At 43.9% G+C, this 22,504-nt stretch overlaps 1 protein-coding gene across 1 annotated transcript in view; it reads right to left on the reverse strand.

Annotated features, from left to right (window-relative positions):
* SLC38A9 (solute carrier family 38 member 9) overlaps positions 1-22,504 on the reverse strand; it is a 405,919-nt gene that overhangs the window by 340,805 nt on the left and 42,610 nt on the right.

The raw sequence follows: 22,504 nt of genomic DNA on the forward strand, positions 1-22,504 counted from the left end.
GAGGCATTTTTAAACTCAATACAGATGTCCATTTTAACTTTAGAAATGGCATGGTTTAATTTTCAAATTTCATACAGGAAACTATACCGAATAAATAACGTCTGTTGCATGTGATCCAGATTCAAGCAGACAGCTGCAGGTACTTAAAAGAACATAGCAGCTATCTGAAGTATCAGATCTTAAAGGTAAATGCTTGGCATTTACTTACCACACAATCTGGAACCGGAATAAATGCCCCAGAGAACTGGTGCTCTGCAGCACCCTGGAGAGCAGGTTTATGGACCCATTAAAAGTTAGATCCTTCCAGTTGCTGAAAGTATACCTTCTCCCTCAAAAGCAAGCTGAATTGTTCAGCACAATAAACGCTGCCTTTGTGTGTCAAAGTATGGCCTTTCATGCATGCAACAAGTGCAAGGCATAAAATAAATGTAGGCTACAGTAAACTCTGCCCTTTGGTGAAAGCATATAAAAATAACCTCAATCTATGTTGTTTTTACGGACAAGCTGAGAGGGGTAAGGGGGCAACACAGAGTGAAAGGCGATGGAAATGAGGGGGGTGGCAACACATAGTGAGCGAGTAAAAAAAAAAAAAATCCTGTTCCATAGAGTATTCAAAGAAAATGAAAAAAACAGAAGTCCCTAAAGAAAGGCATGGAGGAATACAATCATCAAACTGAAAGGCTGCAGGGGATGAACAAACACAAGAAGTGGAAGGAAAGTCACTAAACATGAAGCAAGAAATAAGACTGACAAGACTGACAACAAACAATAAGCAACGGGCTACAAGTATTGGTATTGTACACAAATGGACTTTGACAACAGCTAGTAAAAAGCTGTCTGTACATAAGACCTAAAATGTATAAAATTACTGACAGACTGTATAAGTATTTGTTAGGTCACAGGTAATGTCTTAAATCAAACATGCATTACTCACTAAGATCAAACAAAAACAAACTTAAGTAGTATATATTAGGTTAAAAAAAAAAGAAACTAAAAACAAAAACACCAACTAACTGTCCTAATAAATTTTAGTTCCTTCCTGATTACTACTGTATGTCAAACATGGCTTACAGGATCACTTTCTCCTAATTAGGTAACACCACATTCATAGACAGCTACTTGAAAATACTGATCAAATGACATGTTCCTTTGCAATAAGTGGCAACAAGTGAAATTAGATGCAATTATTTTGTCTAGCTTATTATGGATATCTTTTGGGGCATTGCTATTGTACCACTTTACTGCTGCCTTGAATAAGCTGCATTAGTTGACTGTAGAAGTTCAATGTAAAATGCTGGATCTCAGAAATCAGGACGTCCACAATCAATCGTCAACAGATTTGAAATTGGGCGTCCTTTTGTATCTGCCTCAGTACAACAGCTGGGCAACATCTACAGAATAGCAAACAAGTATGGTGAACAGTTTTATGTGTTATATCATATCAACTTTCAGCCAGTACTTTAACTAACCAAGTGGCCTTCTGGCAGTAGAAGAAGATTTGAAACTGTATCAATTAATCAATTAATGCCTGAGTGAGTACCTGTCTTCAGTAGTACAGAGAGAAGGTAAAAGAGCACTCTGAAAGGACGCTGTCTGCCCAGGTAAGGCCTTATTCAGATTAAATGTATATAGCAGGATAAATCAGAAACAGCAACCACCAATGACAAGCTCCAACTGATGCTTCAGCTCAGGATTCTAGCCCTTTGGAAGCCCCAAAACTCCCCACCCATGGAAATCCCCAAAATTCCACTGATGAAGACCCAACAATGTCTAAATCTGAATGGCAGCCACAGACTTATGGCCTCATTTACAATAATCTGACACATTGGCTCCTGAGCGTCAGATATCTTGCACTGCCCTGTGACCCCCCCATAATAACGCCATGGGTGCACTGGATTTACAATACAGAGCTCCATGGCGCACGTTTCCACAGATGCGCCAGAAATTCTGACGCAACTGTATCGCTAAACTGACGCTTTGCTGGAAGCTACAGTGGCGCAAGGGGCTTTTAAATAAGCCCCTTAGTTCTGTTACTGGCTCATGTATGTCTACTTGTGTACTGCACTTTGCGATCTCCCATGCGTAGTGGTGAGTTAAACACTAAACTGACTGCATGCTCCCAGGCAGAGAAACCCTTAATGTTGCCTGAAGTCATCACTCATCCCTCTCCCACACACAAAAAAACCACACACAACTTCAAATAAAATACATTAAAGCATCACTTCAAAGCTTAGAAAGTAAAATACCTAATGAACTGTGGCTTATCACGTCACAATCTAAACAGTGCAATAATTCATAGACAGTTGCACACTACATAATCATTACACATGCCAACTCTTAAAGAATAAAATACTACACGTTTCCAAAATCCATAAAACAAATATTGGTAATCACTTCAGAGATATGCCTGAAACATATTATAAATTACAATGCACTTAAAGAATAATTTGCATCAATATCAACTTGATGACCAAAGAAACAGTAGGACAACAATATTCATATCCACTAATCTCCCATGAACTAGACCACAATTTCTACTATCTCAAGTAGGCTGTAAAGGGTCTCCAAGGGGATTATGGCCTAAGAAATACAACTAAGGACAGTTTAGAGGAGTTGTGGACTTTGTAACTAGACCTGGGCCTAGAGGTATAAGAATGGATTCTCTACACTAGAGAAGCCAAGAGGAGTCAGAGATCATCTTAATATTATACTAAATAATAGAAATATGAAATTCCAGAAAACCCCAAATTGCAGACTAAAACCACACTCAACGAGTTTGAACATGGGATAAATCAGGGCTGGGTCACACCCAAACTGGGCCTGCAGGATGAAAGGAAGTTTTCTAAGATGGGATGGCAATTGATCTTCTGCATGCAGAAAGGTGGAACTATGGGCAGTAAAAACACCTGGGCAAAGAGGATTGCAACACGGAAGAAAATATGTTGTCAAGGCAATATTATTCAGTAGGCTAGATGACAACAAGAAAATAATGCAAAGAAAGGTGTCCTATTGCCAATTTATAACTGAGAGAAACCCCTTAATCGTATACTTGTATTCAATACTAAACCATAGTCTGAACCCTCACTCACTTCTTTCTGATACGATCCTGACATTATACGTTAGGTAATATACCACCTGCAATTCCTGACCCAATATGCGCCCCAATCAACAAAAGCAAACACAGCCTCTGACTCGCTCTCTGCATTACTGAATAAAATACATATTGACCTCCTCTCACTCTGAAACAATGCACCTTTAAATCTATTACAAATATTCTGATATAGGTCTTTAATAAATACTACCTAGTTTGCATCTTGATCCCCACTGGTCACATCCACAACTCTTGTTATCAACTAACATAGCACTCTGTAAACCAAAGTGAGAGCTCTTCTACACACATGGCAGAAGAACAAGACAACCAACAATGTGGAGGAACACAAAAAAGCCTGTGTACTTCATGTCTTCAACAATGCCATATCTTCATACTGTCAAGACCTCATCACATTGCTCACCCATGTCGCAAACATGATCAAGTAACATTCTCTTTCCATAAAACTCACTGATCAATGGACCCTTCCATATCAGCTAATGACTTTACCACATAGTTATGTTGCAAATCACCTCATAACAGGCACCTTAACTACACCCCTTTCTCTAAGATCCCAGAATAGGGATGGAAAAGATAATACAGATTTGGCAGGGCTTCAGGACTCTGCATGAACAGATGTAAGACATTCCCTTTGCCTTGCATTTGATAGGCATGACATGTTTAGCTCCTTGTCCCATCATGGTTCGCAAATGATTTGTAAACCTCAGTGGGAAATTCAGTATCACAGGCCTTTGCATTAGACATTTGTCCCAAAACGTCGAGGACTTCAGGCTTTGTTATCTTCCCCACAACTCCAAATCGTAGTGCTGCAAAAAGACAGAGGCAACCTATTTTGCTAAACATTTGAACTAGTAATTTCTTCTAGTATGAAAAAGTCTTGTTTGTTTTTCTCTAAACTACGCTCTAACAATCCCCTGCTTGCTGAACCACCAATGACCACTCTGGCACCCAAATGGAGTGCTAACTGTAATTCCCTTATTTGCTTGCTACGTTCTTTATTAAGATTAGCTTAGTAGGCAATAATATGCCTACATGTAGTAGCCTTAAATGCCTCCTAGACCAAAAAAAAGCAAGGATCTATTCCTAATCTTTAAAAAAACTCAGTTATACAAATTTGCTTATCTTCAAGCTTTTCCTAGCTGGATAATAAAGCCCTATTAAGCTGCCACCTAGTCCCTTCTCTAAGAGGAACAGCAAATTCTATTGAGATTTTTAACGCCAAGTGATCTGAAAAAGCATTGCCAATGTATCCGACTCAGCTATCTTCAAAGACTGGGAGACCAAAAAGAAATCAATCCTAGACACTGTTCCAAAAACGATGTGAAACCCATGTTAATTGTGCTATGCCTGGATGATCAGTATGCCAGGGATCTAGAAGACTAAAATCCTGTTTTAAAACAGAAACCACTCTCTTACCTCTTGGGTTTAGCTGCTTTTTAGCCTTGTTTGCTGTATTCATTGACAACTGCTCAATTAAATTAAAATCCACCCCACACCCCCAGATCAACGGGCCATCTGTCCCCCCCAGCAATGTTACATATACTTACTAAGGAACCAATATCATCGCTTATGGGGCCATCACAGTTTACCAAGTTGAGGGGGGAGCCATGAATCAACACTTTCAACTATAACTATATGCCACCAGATTCTGATTACCTCCCTTGTTTGCCAATCAATGACATTACCTAAAACGATTGCAACATCTCTTGCTGCTATCCCCCTGGAGCAAACTACGCATTTGGATACTTTTTAGGAATACAGTTTTTAGGGGAATAGCATTTCAAAAATTACCAGAGGAGAGAATGAGATCAGCCATCAAATCAATCCCCCATATTTACGCTTTTTGGAGATGCCATTAGCATTACAGGAAATTATTTTTATAATATGCATTCTGGAGGGTCTATACTGCACTCCTGCCCTGCTTTCTGAATTTCGGGCTCTCTCCAAATCATCTGCACTAATAAAGCTCAAACATTTCTTTTGCCCAAAGAAGTGCCCAAGCCCCTCCAGGTCCCCCTCGCACCCCAGGCCCACCTGTCCTCCCTCACCTGAGGGGGGGAATTGCCTGCACTACCCCACTCTCAACCAAAAATGAACCCCCATCTACAGGTTGCCATGGTACTGCACCCCACTGCACTCATGTTCCAATAGATACCAACCCCCATGCCCCCTGGTGGCATACCATACTACAAACTATGACAAGTAAGGTACAAGAGTTACTCAACAAATGGTATCCTCCATACACCCACCTCCCCAAACACCACCGTCCCCCTTAGTGGGCGGGTTGAACTAGTCAAAATGTTGATTTTACATGTATTCCTGTTTTTGTTTTCAAATATTCCAATCAAAATCAAAAGTGGGTATTTTCAGAAAATCAATTCCCCATTTAGAAGCACTCCCCCACATTCAATCATATTACCATGCAGTGCTTTTAAACGTAGCAGGAAGACTGTTGGGAGGGAAAAGGGTGTTGGATGAATTTTTTGGTTTTTTAAAAAGAAAAATGGTGCAGGAATTTTTCAAAAACAGTCAAGCTATCCAAGAAAAAAAGGTATAAGATACTTCAGATTGAGGAATGCAATTTCTGTTAGTCTTTGGGTGTCTCGCGGTTTTAAGGAGATAGAGGATTTTCTTATTAGAGGTAACGTAGAAACATGTAAGGAGTAATTCTGAGGTATAGGATCCAGACCAAAAATTTTAAGTGGGGCTATCTACAATTAACACGTTTTGCTTCCAATTGCTCCAAAGCCAGTCAAGTACCCTACTACGCTATGCGTTCGCTTGTTAGGAGCAGGTTGATGGGTACTGGGAATTGGTACAGGCTACTCCGCAGTGGTTCGATTCAGGATCCTATCCAAGGATTCCTTGAGAAAGTATATGGGAAAACTCAATATAGGATAACAGAAGAGGATTGACAGGTCATTTCAGAAATGGGCAATAAGTCATTGAGAGTGGCTAATTTTGAAAGAATGTCCTTTCTGCACTTTATTTAATTTCAGGCACTTTACAATAGGATTTAATTTTTTAGGAGTTTATAGGGAGCTCATAATGCATGTTGCACTTTAAAGCAACAGAGATAGGGGTACCCTCTATATGCATACACAGAATTGTTTCTGCTAGCACTTGCGCTTCCCTTTATGTTTCCGTGAAGGAGGATTAATGTTAATTTGTATATTCTGCACTTCACTCAACATAATGCACTTTGATTGATCAGAGGCACCTTACTCTCGGGAGCAGAGCGAGGAATTGCTGCTTTATAAGCACCGTTTTGGAAATATGTACATTGTACTTTATGGGTCTGGAATTAAAGCTGTTTTAATAGTAGAGGGTACTGTACTTTATAGCTAGGATTTCAAGTTGTGCAATATGTACTGTACCAATATATTAGTTATTCTATTTATCTTGCATCATTCAGAAATGTATACCTTGATATTTGATGCAGTTATTTACGCTGCCCCACCAAAAGCTCCTTATTAAGTACTAACTTGTGTTGCTGAAAATAATCTGTCTTGGTTGATGACATTGGTTACTAAGCTCAATAAAAAAATAAAATACAAAAAAATAAAAAACAAAATTTAAAAAAAACAGTACACTGCAGCCTCACTTTAATGGGTGACCAGGCTGGCAACCGAACCAAAACCACAAGAGCAGAGAATAATTGTAATAGCAATAGGCTCCACATAACTGCCTGAAGTTATCTTGGGCTAATTTCCATGCATGATGAAACAACCAAAATGTGTAGCAATGGCTAGAGGCACCTGGCATTGTATGGTAAAGATGTAAAAGGTCACATTACTTTCACACCTGAACTATAGCTATGCACAGCTGGACCACTAAGATAGCTGAGAAAGGGAAGGGGAAAGATCCATATGGGCAATGGCGTGCATAGTCAAGTATGGGACCGGTATATAGAAGGGAAACCGAAGGCTTCTGAGGAACTCTGAAGAGACTAAAGAGACCAAGACCTACCAGGTAGACAATTTACAGTATATAAACAGACTGGCACATGCAATACATAGAACATGGAGATGGAAGGGGGAAAAAGCCACCCTTCCCCTTTTTCTGGGGGGAAGCACTACAAGTAATCCATGCACTATTCTATGGGTCACAAAGCTAATACAAAACAAATGGGTGGAAAACCTGAGGAGGCAATTCATGGAGAAAGAATGGAAAAGATACAGCGCTTCCAAGAACACTTTCCAAAAAGTCCAGATTCAAATACATACAGGGAGTGCAGAATTATTAGGCAAGTTGTATTTTTGAGGATTAATTTTATTATTGAACAACAACCATGTTCTCAATGAAACCAAAAAACTCATTAATATCAAAGCTGAATATTTTTGGAAGTAGTTTTTAGTTTGTTTTTAGTTTTAGCTATGTTAGGGGGATATCTGTGTGTGCAGGTGACTATTACTGTCTATAATTATTAGGCAACTTAACAAAAAACAAATATATACCCATTTCAATTATTTATTATTACCAGTGAAACCAATATAACATCTCAACATTCACAAATATACATTTCTGACATTCAAAAACAAAACAAAAACAAATCAGTGACCAATATAGCCACCTTTCTTTGCAAGGACACTCAAAAGCCTGCCATCCATGGATTCTGTCAGTGTTTTGATCTGTTCACAATCAACATTGCGTGCAGCAGCAACCACAGCCTCCCAGCCACTGTTCAGAGAGGTGTACTGTTTTCCCTCCTTGTAAATCTCACATTTGATGATGGACCACAGGTTCTCAATGGGGTTCAGATCAGGTGAACAAGGAGGCCATGTCATTAGATTTCCTTCTTTTATACCCTTTCTTGCCAGCCACGCTGTGGAGTACTTGGACGCGTGTGATGGAGCATTGTCCTGCATGAAAATCATGTTTTTCTTGAAGGATGCAGACTTCTTCCTGTACCACTGCTTGAAGAAGGTGTCTTCCAGGAACTGGCAGAAGGACTGGGAGTTGAGCTTGACTCCATCCTCAACCCGAAAAGGCCCCACAAGCTCATCTTTGATGATACCAGCCCAAACCAGTACTCCACCTCCACCTTGCTGGCGTCTGAGTCGGACTGGAGCTCTCTGCCCTTTACCAATCCAGCCACAGGCCCATCCATCTGGCCCATCAAGACTCACTCTCATTTCATCAGTCCATAAAACCTTAGAAAAATCAGTCTTGAGATATTTCTTGGCCCAGTCTTGACGTTTCAGCTTGTGTGTCTTGTTCAGTGTTGGTCGTCTTTCAGCCTTTCTTACCTTGGCCATGTCTCTGAGTATTGCACACCTTGTGCTTTTGGGCACTCCAGTGATGTTGCAGCTCTGAAATATGGCCAAACTGGTGGCAGGTGGCATCGTGGCAGCTGCACGCTTGACTTTTCTCAGTTCATGGGCAGTTATTTTGCGCCTTGGTTTTTCCACACGCTTCTTGCGACCCTGTTGACTATTTTGAATGAAACGCTTGATTGTTCGATGATCACGCTTCAGAAGCTTTGCAATTTTAAGAGTGCTGCATCCCTCTGCAAGATATCTCACTATTTTTGACTTTTCTGAGCCTGTCAAGTCCTTCTTTTGACCCATTTTGCCAAAGGAAAGGAAGTTGCCTAATAATTATGCACACCTGATATAGGGTGTTGATGTCATTAGACCACACCCCTTCTCATTACAGAGATGCACATCACCTAATATGCTTAATTGGTAGTAGGCTTTCGAGCCTATACAGCTTGGAGTAAGACAACATGCATAAAGAGGATGATGTGGTCAAAATACTCATTTGCCTAATAATTCTGCACTCCCTGTAGTTTTATGACCTCCAACAGCCATCCCTAACACCAGCAAGACTTCACTGAATTAACCCTATAGCTAACGTTTGTAGGTCCTGCCGGCCGAAATGCTCCACAGAAAATGCTACATTTTTTAATATAGTGTAGTCCTGTCCCAACCTGACAGACAATTAGAAACGAATAACTACAACACTGACAGAAGAGGTAGGTAAGCTCTAATTACTTGTACAGATAACATGCCTGCTTAGCGACATGCTGAGACCCAAGACAGCAAATGAGGAGTACAAATCTACTGACTCAGCACTCCTACTGGCAAAACATCAGACATTCAGATGGTAGAAATGTCAAATTCCACACGATACTCAGCTAGGAAGCGGAGATGAAGAGGTTGGTTGAAGTCGAAAGAGTGTCAAGTTCCTAGAAAACTGGGGCAATTGACACAGCATAATTGTGATACACCTTTCTGCTACATTTCTGCAGGAGTGATGATCAATAATACCTCACCCTAATTCCAACAGTATACACCAGTGCTCTAAGACACAAAAGATCCCTTCATATTATTTGGGAGACAAACAGATCAATAAAGGATGTGTAATCTATTACAGAGCAGTAAATCATCAGAGGGCAGTGCATGGAGGGGACACGCCTGAGACCATTTGGACAAGCAAAGAATGGACCTTGATGAATGCAGCCTATAACACAAAGGAGCACAATGTCAGTTATATTAAAACGTAATTCACAAACAGAATACATGTTCTTTCTGGTTTAAAAAAATAAATAATTTTTTTTAGGTAAACCCACAACTGCCTGTCAACATGTTTTGTCCTGCGGACTTCAAGGGCTAACAGACGATAGTGATTATATTGTTGCATGTTGTGTGCTCACGATTGGTGAGTTGTGATGCATGTATGCCAGAAGCAGTAAGTACCGGCCATGCAAAATATTTTGGGTGGGACGAGGTTCAAATAGTTGCATTTGTATCCATGGAGTTAAAAAAAAATATACATCAGGGCTGGATTATGGTAGGCTGGATCAGCAGGTCATCTTACAGAGATGCATAGTGCAGGCAGAAATTTGCTGATGAATGCAGCATACATACCTAACGATGTAATACTGAGTTCCAGGGTGTGAAAAACGACTAACATGTCTTTGTTTGAGTTACTTTTATGTCTGTTAATATGACAATCTAATGAATATCAATGGCAGTAGTTAAACTATACCTTTAAACCTGCTCTATTTACATTTCTTTTGTAAAATTATAAACATTGAAAACAAACTACATTACTTTCTCTCAACCTTACACCACCACTACATCTCAACCCCACTCAAATATACTTGGACAGCTGGTCCCAATATATTCCAATGCAGTAAGTGCTTCTACTCACCTTTTCCTCCAGTTTACTGGAACAACTTGTCATTAATCACCTCACGGTCTCCATGTCCTGTAATAAAGTTAATAACCGTCTGCAACTTACTTAATTCTCACCAACACGCAAAACTCCAGGGGTAAAACTTCAGTTACTTGATGTGGTATTGTTCTACTCAATCAATCAATCAATCAAGGCACCACCACTGCCTAGTATGAGGACCAGCACTGGATTGAGTAATGCATGCCCAAGCACCCTCCGCAACTGGAGCAGAGAGAATCTCCACGAGAAGCCTAATACCCTCCACGAAACCTGCCCAGTCCCCAACCCCTTTGTTGAACAGTCTTCAGTCGTTTTCTTTCAACTGGCTGCAGCACACCTGTGATGTACATGTCCCAGAATGTATTCGAAAAAGGTGGCTTCCTTCTAAACATGCTCCATGGTCCAATGATGAATTGAAAGCAGCAAAGGCAGTGGCGCAGGAGCTATGTCATACTAGAAAAATAACATTTTTGTGAAGGCTTGAGGAAGTACGAATGCTTACTTCATATCACCGAATCCTATTTTTACACTATCTGCAATAATTGAGGGACAAATAAAACTAGCATTTACAATGCAAAGTGTCTTGCATTTTGTCGCGTTATAAACTCCTAAACAGACTTTTCTTGCCACATTAAATTTGAAGAAAAAAAAAGAGCGCAATCACTCTTTGTGAAACCAAGTGTGATCCCGCTGCTAAAATAAAGAGAAAAGGTAGTCCAGAAACCATGCGGAAAACACAGAGCCTTGTATGTTTTCAGTAGCTGAGGAGGGCTAAACATCGGAAAAGGCATGACGTATTACATGCCTTTCACTAGTTAAAGCAAGAGGATTTTAAAAGGCAAGCCCACGAACCAATGAAAAAAGTGCCTGACGTAACATGGGCGTGGTTAGAAGCCCAAAGAGAGATTACAGCAGGATCAGATCGCTTTGCGCTCAACCCAAAAAGGGAAACCTTTACAATCTTAGGCAAACTCACTTCTGCCAAGCGAGTAATCACAGGTCGAACCCTTCCAACCTCTGTTCCAGGCACTCAGCACATTTTTTAGTGAGAAAATTGTATCAATTGAGGATAGCATTTCGATCACTTCTCTGCCTCACCAACCTGAGGAGAATGTGGACTGTGGTACCATTAATTCTCACTCCTAGGTAGAGTTCCCCCAGCTCCAGCATGAGATCCTTATTCTCTCATGCATGAGGTGAAATCTGGCTCCCCACAGGATATCTGCCCTCTACCATTGTGTGAGCTCTGTCTGTCATAACAGCCAACCCTTTGGCCATTCGAATAAATCACTCATTCAGAGCATTTTTCCAGACAGATTTTCTTCTTCTCAAATCTATGTAATATCTGGGGTTCCTCAGGCTCAGAATTATCTCCTTTACTATTCACGTTTACATCTTCCCATTGATCTTATCCCTTGCTAGTCATAGTTGTTGATTTTACAACTACTCTGATGACTTTCCAAGCTTATCTTTCAGCTTGAGGGAACTGCCCAGTCACAATTGCAATCTTCCCTGAAGTTCATTTGGAACTGGATGGGGACTAACTTCCTCAAGCTAAACACTGATAACACTGAACTGGTTATTCTCAATCACAGCACACATCTCTGGGCCAACACCTGTTACATCCGCTGGGGCCATTGTGGCGGTAAACCGCCGGTCCCGGCGGTGCGACCGCGGCGCAACAGCCGCGATCATAATACGCCGGGAGGCACCGCCAGCCTGTTGGCGGTGCTCCCGTCGTTTTGGCCCTGCGGTTGTAATACCGCCAGGGTCATAATGCCCACCATAGTCGAGTATCCCGCATTTGGGTACATCGCAGGGGTCAGCACATCCGAAGCGCAATGGATGAGCCTCACCCTAGGAGAACTACCTTTTTTTTTTTTTAAGTTTCAAAAACCTTTATTAAGTGCTTAAAGTAGGCAGTCCACTTCAACTTTGAAAGATACTTTTACATTGCAGTAGGTTACATATTACAGAAGTAAAATGTTTTTGATTTCCTAGGGCAGTATGAGGAGTTCAGTGGGTAAGAGGGGTTAGGGTTTACAGTTCTTCCTCCTTCTCACTCTCCTTGTTGTCATTGTCTCTGTAGTCTCAGCAGGTTGTGTACCATTCTGCAACACGCTTCCCTGCTCACCACCTCCCCGTTGGTCAACGGTCGGGTTCTGGCATACAGGAGGATGTCCTTTATACAGCAGAGGATTCTCCAGCATCCTTGGATAGCCTCCACTGAGTGTGTCTTTGGAAACAGTCCATACAGCATGGAGTGGTGAGTGATGTTTGGGTATGGGATATGGGCTTCCATTTCTTGTCTTAAGGCTGCCCGCAGACTCTGGGCAAAAGGGCAGGCCCAGAATAGATGGTATGCAGTTTTCTCTGCGGGGTATCCCCTTGGACAGGTCTGTGTGGGCATGAAAGACTGAACTGGCAGTCCCCCTTTCACGGCCATCCATGCAATGTCTTTGTGTCTGTTGGTCAGGGATGGGGAGAATACATTTTCCCACAGACGTGTTACTGTAGCGGGTGGCAGGTCGCTCACTGGTTCTGGATTAGTATGTGGATTACCCTGGGCTCCCATAGGTTTGGTGTGACACAGTTCAGCCCAAATTCTACCACAAACTTCTCAATCTCCGTGTAGTACTAGGGGAGGCCTCAGTTGAACTTTGTTGTAGTCTCCCACTTATCCCACCCCAGTCTTCTCCATACTGAGAGCAGGAAGAAGCGGAAGACCCTGTAGGGTGAGTGGTACTTGTTCTCATTTAGCAGGGTAATTCAGATGCAGCCACACACAAAGAAGGCTCTGAGGATTGTTGGGATGTCAGGGACTGCCTTCCCTCCCTTGCGATGCTCCTTGTGCATGACTGACTTTTCACCCTGTCCATCTTTGAGTGGCAAACAAAGTGGAAAACCATGCTGTTCACTGCCCGTGCTACATTGGCCAGCATGGGCCGTGAGTCGGTACTGAGCACCAGAGCCTTTCCTTCAATGCTCAGGTGTCTCAAGCTCCAGAATCCCAGTTTCTGCTTGACTTTGGCCAGGCATTCGTTCCAGGTTTTTGCCGCTGCTCCTGGTCCCCCAAACCAGATACCGAGGATCTTTATCAGTCCTGCCTCGAGGGGGAAAGGGAGAGGCTCGATACATAGGTCCCAACAGCCTAAGAGCGTTGCCTGTGATTTGTCCACGTTGATCTTTGCTCCTGATGCTTTGCCAAAGTCCTTGCATGCCTCTAGCAGGGACTGGATCGATTTCCCATCCGTGCAGAACAGGGCGAAGTTGCCCATGTACAGCGCACACTTGACTTCTTTGTTTGCACCTCCTGGTGTCGGGATCCCTCTGATGTTCGGGTTCTTCCTGATGTACTCCGCGAGTAGCTCTATAACCAAAACAAACAGAGAGGGCGAGAGGCAGCCTTGTCTTACCCCAGACCTGATAGGAAAGGGGTCTGTTTTCCAACCATGACTGAACTGAAGATGCCTGTATACATTATTTTAATATAATTGCAGAACCGCTCTCCCAGCCCAAAGCCCTGCAGTACCCTCTCCATGAACCCATGGGAGACAGTCAAAGGCCTTTTCCTGATCGAGACAGACTAGCGCAGTGCAGATACTTCGGTCCGCAATGTACTGGATCGTGTCCCTGGTCAGTGCCAGGCTGTCCGCGACCCTGCATCCTGGAACCCTGCATCCTATCTCTCCCATAGCGCCCTTGAGTCTATTCATCATTGTCTTTGCCAGGATCTTGAAGTACATATTCAGGAGAGAGATAGGGCGCCAGTTCTTGAGGTCACATCTCTCCCCCATATGTTTGTACAGGAGCGCAATCGTTCCTTCCCTTAATGTGTGGGGCATGACTCCCTCCTGCTCCATCTCCTCATACAGCTCCAGAAGGTCTGGTCCCACTAGCTCCCACAGTGAAGTGTAGAATTCAATTGGTAGACCGTCACTACCTGGTGTTTTTCCTGAAGTGAAGGATTTAACTGCAAGGTGTAGCTCCTCCAAAGTGAGGGGGAGGCGTTCAGGGCTTCCCTTGCTGTTGTGGAAACCTTTCTTGGGATACCTGACAAAAACGTTTCTGCCTGATCCCCATCTGACCTCTTCTCTGAGTAGAGGTACCCATAGGAGTCCGTCACAATCTTCCTGTCTTCCTTGGTGTCACACAAATTTCCCTCCCTGTTGCACAGTAGAATCAGAGGGGTGCGCGCAGAGTGGATTTTCCTAAAGAAGGAGTTGCATTTCTCCCCCTTTTCCAGGTTCTCTACCTTAGAACAGAAGATGATCCTCCTGGATTCCTCATGAAAGTGCTCGCTCAGCTCTTTCTTGACTGCCTCTAGAGGGTTCATGATGTCCCATCCCCGGAGTTGGAGGTCGTGCAGTTCTTGCAGCAGTTGCTGCAGTCTACTGAACTCCTTCCTTCTCCCCCTAGCTGCTTTCCTGTCCATGTTCTTAAAGAAGTCCTAAATCCTGCCTTTCACCCACTCCCACCATTCCCCTGTGGACTAGAAGGTGTTGTTCAAGCCTTGCCACTCACTGTAAGTCCTCCTCAGCTCCTCCTGTACATCCTCTCTCCCCAGCAGATAACTATTCAGCTTCCGGATGCCTGGACCTGCCAGGAACTTGCCTGTCAGTTACCCCTGGAACCTGATAGCCCTGTGATCAGAGAAATGCACCATTACCATGGAGTGTTGCCTGATCCTCACTGATTTAGAGGTGAAAACAAAGTCTATCCTGGAGCGCAAGGATCCATCAGGGCAGCTTCAGGTGAAGTGCCTAACATCCAGCCCCATGGACCCAATGACGTCCGTCAGGGAGGTCTCACCCACCATCTCCGCTAGGAGTTTTGCAGCATCGTCCATCCATCCTTCCCCAGCCCTGGTCCCACATTGACCACCACTTTACAGAATACAGTTGAAATCCCCTCCCATCATGATTGTTCTTGAGGTGACCAGCTGTGGTCTGAGGCGTTGAAACAGCTCTCGTCTCTCACCTACATCAGAAGGGGCATACACATTAATCAGGCTAACTGGTTCTCCTGCCCACAAGCCGTCAACAACAAGAGCCCTGCCGCCTTCCAGCTTGGTGACCGAGTCCATTGTGAAGGACCTCCCTCGGACTAGGGTAGCGACTCCTACTGACCTACTGCTGTTCCAGACCAAAATGACGGCCCAAATGTCCACTGCTTTTCTAGGTGTGTGTATGAAGTTGCAAAGGGGATGGAGCATTCCTGAATCATGTACACATCACATTCCTGGCTGGCAAGAAAGTTCAAGGTGCTAGCACATCTGTGCTTGTCTCTGATACTTCTCACATTTATGGAAAGCAATAAAATAGCCATCTTATTTAGCGTGTAAAAGTTAAAAACTTAGGCTTAAATACTAATTCAGAGTAATTAGCTGCTTATACACAGTGACAAGACTACTTACAGGGTTGGTTAGGCTCCTCGCGGGTCTACGGTGCAGGTCACTTGGTCTAGTTGGTCATCTGGCCCCTCATTTCCTGGTTGCTCCTCCTCCTCTGACTCCTGAGGATCGGAGTAGGGGTTGTGGTTGCTAAGGTCTTTCTTCCTGGTTTTCGTTGTTGCTTGTGGGGGACTGTGCCTCAGTTTCGTCGTCGTCTGTTGGCCCACAGGGCGTGACACACTCGGGGATGACAGGCATTTCTTCTTCAGTAATCTATAGCTCCAGGGCCTGGGTGGGGCCCTGGTCAGGTTTGGCTTGCTCGTGTCTGAGGCCTTTTTTCCTCCCAGTTTTCTTGGTCTTCCTGGGGGCTGGGACTGGAGAGCTGCCCGCGGCAGCCTCCTCTTGTGTGGTTCTCCAGGGAGGTTTGGGCACTTGGGCGTAGGACTTGGCTCTTTGCAGGCAGTCCTTGAAGTGGTGGCCCACAGGCCCACAAAGGTTACAGGGGGCTTCTTCTTTGCATGCCCTGGCTGTGTCCCCTTCTCTTTTACAGTTCTTGCACACTTCAAACTGTGCTATCTTTGGCGGTGTGGCCTGGTTCGCATCCTAGGGAGCAGCTGGAAGGTGGGTGATTGATTCCATCCTGGGCCGCCAGGTCCTCTTTCAGCTTCACCATGACTGCCCATTTACCATCCCATATGCCATCACTGTCTAGGTTGAGGTAGGGTTCTTTTGTCACTGTGCAGTGGCGGTGTAGAAAGGGGGTCAGATCTTGAATGTTGAAATGCAGGTTATAGACATGCACTGTCATTTTCTTGACCTCCATCACGAGTTGACACTCCAGGTGGAAGTCGGAGAACGGTTTCTCGTCCCGTCTTGACCAGCACATCTGCCAGTACCACCTGCAGATTTGTTCTGACATGAACGTCAGCAGGTATGTTCCTTTGGGTGCATCTGACATTATGCACCAGATTGCTGCTGCTGTGAACCCCATCTTTGTCACCAGCAGCTCTGTGAAGGTCCTCCTCTGCGGCCCCTGTGCCTCGTCAATTTTTACACATCCCAGGTACTGTGTCTTAAAAGGATATAACCACTGATTCTTAAGGATTGAGATTCATTTAAACCTTTAAAAAAAGATATCTTGACTTGTGCATATTGGATTTTTGTTGTTTTTGTCTTATTTTATTCAGATAAATATTATCTATTTTCCTGAACTGGTGTGGGGCACTTTTTGTGGTGTTTTCAGAGTGTTACTTTATGAGCTGGTGCACAAATACTTTACACATTGCCTTCAAAGCTAAGCCTGCCTGCTCTGTGCCAAGCTACCAGAGGTTGAGCACAGGATAACATTTGGGTTGTGTTATGACTTATGCTGACCAGGACTGTGATGTCTACTTGGACAAGGGTGTAAACCTCTGCCAACTAGAGACCCAATTTCTAACATTACCACTGCAGGCTGGGGGTCTTGGTGCAGACAAAAGTGAAAACACAACATGGCACACAGCCTGTGTGCCATATCCCCTAACACTGCATGCAATATATGTAAGTCACCCCTCTACCAGGCCTTACAGCAGTAAGACAGGGTGCATTATATCACATGTGAGGGCGTATCTGCACAAGCAGATATGACCATACTATGCCTGTCAATTCTCAGACATTTTAAGTGACCAGGGAAACCATTTTAAATGCATGTGCTGGACGCTGTTCAATACAAGTTCCCCAGCTACATGATGGCTTCACTGAAGATAGGGATGTTTGGTGTTAAACGTCTCGGAATGGTGAACTCACATTGATGACAGTGTTGTATTTACCAATACATGCACTCAGAGGGCACCTTAGAGGTGCCACCTGAAAAGTCACCAGCCTCTATTGTGCTCCCTGGCCAGTTTCTGCCAGCCTGCTACCTAAGACACGTACTGGACCCCATAAGGTGAGAGCCTTCTACTCTAAGGATGTCCAAAACAAAAGTCTGTCCGGGAAAAGAGTGTAACACCTCCTCCCACAGGATGGTCTGCTGATTAGCCTTCCTGAGGCGGCAAGCCTCAAAGGGCTACTGCCTTTGAAATGCAAATCTGGCTCCCCTCTCAGGAGAGGAGGCCACACCCTTTGTCCAGAGTCCATTTGGCACCTGGCCAGGCAGGAAAATTAGGTAGTCAGGTAGGTGTGCCATCCCAGGCTAGTACCACCCCTAAGGTGGGCTACTATGAGGTGGACACAATTTTTCAGAAGTAGCCATCTGTGTGATGGCATACGTAGGAATTCTGGGATAGGTTTATGCCCACTTCCCTCAGGAAGTGGTCATATAGGGGGCGTAGTGACCCCAAGGATCAGTAGACCATTGGCTACTGCCCTACACACCGATAACGCCCCAAAAATTCAGTATTTAGGGGAACCCGTGCTACCAGAGAAGCAGATCTTGATGATCTAAGAAGACCAAGGATACCGAAGAGCCGTGGCAGCATAAGAGGAGAAAAGTAGAAGCTGACCTGATCTAATCCCGACGGCCTGTCCACATCCCCTGTCGATATCTGCATCATAGTTGACTCGTCCTGCAGCTGAAACTCCAGAAACCCGGGAGGTCTGTGTCTTCAATAAAGACTCAAGACCTCCTGTGAACAGTAGACCTGTTCTCCAACCACCTCCAAAGAAGGGGCTCTGAAGCCTCTGAAATCAGAAAACCAGAAACTTACAGTCACTACTGCACCTGCCGTCTGCGACCTGGGTTGAAGTGGACTACCGGTGCCCACAAGGTTCCCTAGCTCTCCAGAGTCTGAGTCTATTGTGGGTTAACTCCTCCTGGGCTCCCCGACGATGCCTGCAGCCTCTGTGTGCAGCCCCCCACTGCAACTGCTATTGTAAAGAAAACCCGACACCTCTCCACCCAATGCCCCTGAGCAGTGGTGAAGAGGTCCAAAGGTGCCTACCTGTGACTCAGCATCATGAGGCCTGAGCCACGCTGTTGGTTCAGCCAAACTAGCCTCCTGGCCAGAGCCTCTAGCCTCTTTTTGCAGGAATGCGTTGGGCCACCAACGCTGTTTTGCACTCTGCACCCAGCCGCCACTGTGTCACTGAGGGTGTGCTATAGGTGCTGCCTTGGACCTTGCCCACTAACCTTAATCCCAGGAGAACGGTCTTGTAAATTGCAGCACTCTACCTATTTGCAGAGCTTGTTTTTTCTCCCATAGGATAAAATTGCAGAACTCAGAAATTACACTGTGTCCACTTTTTAAAGTGAAAAGAATAGCTATTTAAAAATGTACTTACCTGAAAGATTTTTCTCTGATGCCTAAACATATTTAAAGATGCCTGCTATTTTTCTTAATTGGTGTGGATCTCCTGGAGTTGTGGATCTCATTTATTAACTATTGTGTGTATGTGTAGATGTCTTGCACTCCTCTGTGTTAAGCCTAAGGCTGCTCAATTACACTACCCCTAAATAGAGCAATTTGGGATTGCATAGCAAGCCCTGTCCACTCACTGAGGAACCCCTGGATCCTTTACACAGTATTCACATACCACATGAGGTCCCAGCTTCCTACAATATCCTTGTACAGTTTTTTAAATAAAAAAATGTTTATGCTGAAGGTTCTTAGGTAGAATGAATATATTTGAAGAATTGTCAGTTGAGATCCTGGTATAGCTGTTGAGTGGGTGTGAAGCTCCAGGGATACAATCAACATTGTCCTGGAAATTCTTGCAAAGGATTAAAAAGGCCTGTTGTGTCCTCTCTACGACAGTAGCATGCATAAAAACACAACACACACAGAGCTCAGAATTAATGTCTTTACTCTTCAGTGCACAAAATGTAACTAAACCATGATATCTCAATAATCGTTAACACCATCCCCTGACACCTCCCTTCTCAATTACGTAATTTCCTTCATAATTTCGCCCCTAGATACGGGGTCCTAACACATACAGTTCAAAGAAACTCTGTCTTCCCCCTTGTTAAATAAAAAAAGACACAAACAAAAGATAGGAACTAATAGCCGCACCATACTTCTTCGATCAGCCGTCTAGGTAGTTGCACAGTTGGGCCAGACCACATGATGAGAGGTAGCTGAGCTGTACACGGGATGGACCCTAGGGGTACAGGGTTGAATGCTAGGTTAGAGTCTCCAGGCGGGGCAGTTTCCTCTGAATCAGTAGGGACTGATGATCGACAAGACAGATGTCTGAAATGGGATGAGTTCCTTGTGATGAATTTGTTCGGACGATGAGCCCTAATCATATGTCCCAATCATGTCACAACTTTTAAAGGTTCAGCATCAAACAGGGTATGTGTCTTTCACTTTTGTTTGACTAAGACCAAATCACCCTAATTGAACATGACATTTTGAATTTGACGATGTCAATCAGCATACAACTTCATCTGATGCTTCCGAGCAGCGTCAGTAGCATGAGTCACATCATCACGTAAAGTTTGTTCAGGCGCCCACTGTGGTAAACTGGTTCTCATGGCTCTCCCGAAAATTAGACTCTTGCCTGTAACGGAATGAGGAGTTGAGCGATCAGCACGGACGGCTTTGCATAACATCTGACTCAGATCAAGTCCCTATAAATGCAGGGTCCCCATAAATTGTTCCACAACATCGTTGGCCTGAGGCCACAAAGGTGTGCTCTTCTTATGTCTGATGTTAAGACCTGCTAGAAACTCTATAATGTTGAACGGTGGACCACTGTCAGAATTGTGGATGTCTGGTATGCCCCACATTGCAAAGATGCTATCCACCCTCTCAATGACTTTGTCGTAGGTTGTGGATGACAGATCTTTTACCAGAGGAAACCAGGAATGCTCGCAAATGATCACCATAAGGTGATAGCCAATGGCCAGAGACCAAGAAGTCAATAGCAATTCTTTTCCATGCATGTGCAGAGAGATTGGACATTGTTAGGGGATGCTGGGTCACCTTGGGAGGCAGGCAGTAGCATAAGTGGCACTTCTTTAATTTCCTCTCCACTTTCTCGCCCAAGCAAGGGAACCACACGCAATCACTCAATGCCCTCTTGGTGGCCAATTTCGAAATGGCTGTATTTCTGAAATTCAACATTGTCACTCAAGGGTCAAACACACCGTCTCCAGGTCTTGGTTGCAATAATGTCCTAAAGGGTACAGATGTCCTTATCAGCATTGGTACCAGCAATGATCTACTCAATTGACAGAGCTACAGGCATGCTGGACTTTATAATGAAGTTTATACTCCTCTGCAGTTTCTCACATTGAACTGTGCCGCTGTAAAGGTACTCTTGAGAAATAATAAGCAGGGTTCTGATTTGTTCCTGGCTTGGGCACAACTGTATAGCGGTACACTTTAAGACATAACCCACATCTCTCAAAGTGAGAAGGCATATTAGCCTTTGGATTGCCAAAAACGGTGAACAATGCCTGGCGATCAGTGATTCATGCATATTGCTCTCCGTTATCTATGATAATTGCAAATTCACCCTCTTCACTGTTGCACAATGGTGATGTCAAGAATCTCTTGCAGGATGCAGTCGATGGCCTCTGTTTAGTTTTGACCTGTTGCAGTTGAGGTCATTTTCTGTCTCTGTGGGTGTATCAAGACTACTTCTGGAACATTCTGGCGTCCAACTTCTCCTCCTGCTGTGTCACACTTGGGTTTTGTCACTTTAGAAACGGTTAAGTGGTTTTCCTTTCCACACCCTTTGCACATTTGTCTGGTGGCTGGACATTTATTTCTTGTGTGTAAATGAAAATCCACATTGGAAACAGTGCCTTTCTTTGTTTGAAGATGTTATTCTTCATGACCACTGCTTATTCACCTTTTGCTGTTCCTGCTTCCATGTCCGTGGGTTGCCAATCGGCTCTTTCCTCAGCTCTAGCAGCCATCAATACCTTTTCTAGACTTGGGGTCTCTTGCAACATGTGTCTTCTGAACGAGTCTGACTCGCAACCATCAATAACTTTGAGGTGCAAGACTTCATCATTGAATTCACTGAATTTGCAATGTTTGATGAGCACATCATGCCTTTCAGCAAACTCATCTATTGTTTCACTCACTTGATTGAAAATGCACCTTTCATAGTCAACATTTGGCATTGGATTAAACTTGGCTCCTAACACTTCTTTGATATGATGGTAAGACATTGTCTCAGTCTGTGAGAGTTTCTTTATCACGTCTTTCACTCCTTTACAAGCAAGATTCTTTAATACTTTCTCCTGATTTGCTTCTTTCAGAACATCTATGAAATCATTAGAAGTTTCGATCCGCATGGTTCATCTGGCTTCAATGTTCTGTTTTTAGGTGGTATCGAATTGTAGCAGATGTTTCAGGAAAACAGCTGCTGTGTACTTTACCATTGTCTCTTCTTGCGTTGAGAGTATGTGGTGTTCATGCAGCACTGGTTGTGAACCAGAATCCAGGCCTTCTCGAAGTACCTGCGCCATGCTTGAGTTTGGATCGCCGGACCAGCCCAGTGGCTGCGCTGCACCCTCTTCACAGTGACAGTGAGTGCATTTTCTGTTCAAGTCATGGCTTTGTGCTATTTCAACAGCTTTCTCTTTCGAGCCTACCTCCCGACTTTGATAACGGTGACCCATATACTCCAGCTGCCATGCTCGTTTCACAATGTAGTGGATGCTACTCGCTGCTTTGCACGTATCGTCCTCTCCAGCATGTCTCACTCAGCGTGTCTGATGCTTTGATTATATATGTTGCTTTACTGGTAAGTATATTTGTATTTTTCATACCTGGTTGTCGCTGTCTTCTAGCACTATATTCAATTGCCCCTGCTTTTTAATTGTACTTGGTTGTCACTGCCTTTAGCGTTTTCTTTGTATGATTGTGGTGCAGCACCTTCTT

The sequence above is a fragment of the Pleurodeles waltl genome, chromosome 1_1 (genome assembly GCF_031143425.1).
Source record: "Pleurodeles waltl isolate 20211129_DDA chromosome 1_1, aPleWal1.hap1.20221129, whole genome shotgun sequence".
NCBI lineage: Eukaryota > Metazoa > Chordata > Amphibia > Caudata > Salamandridae > Pleurodeles > Pleurodeles waltl.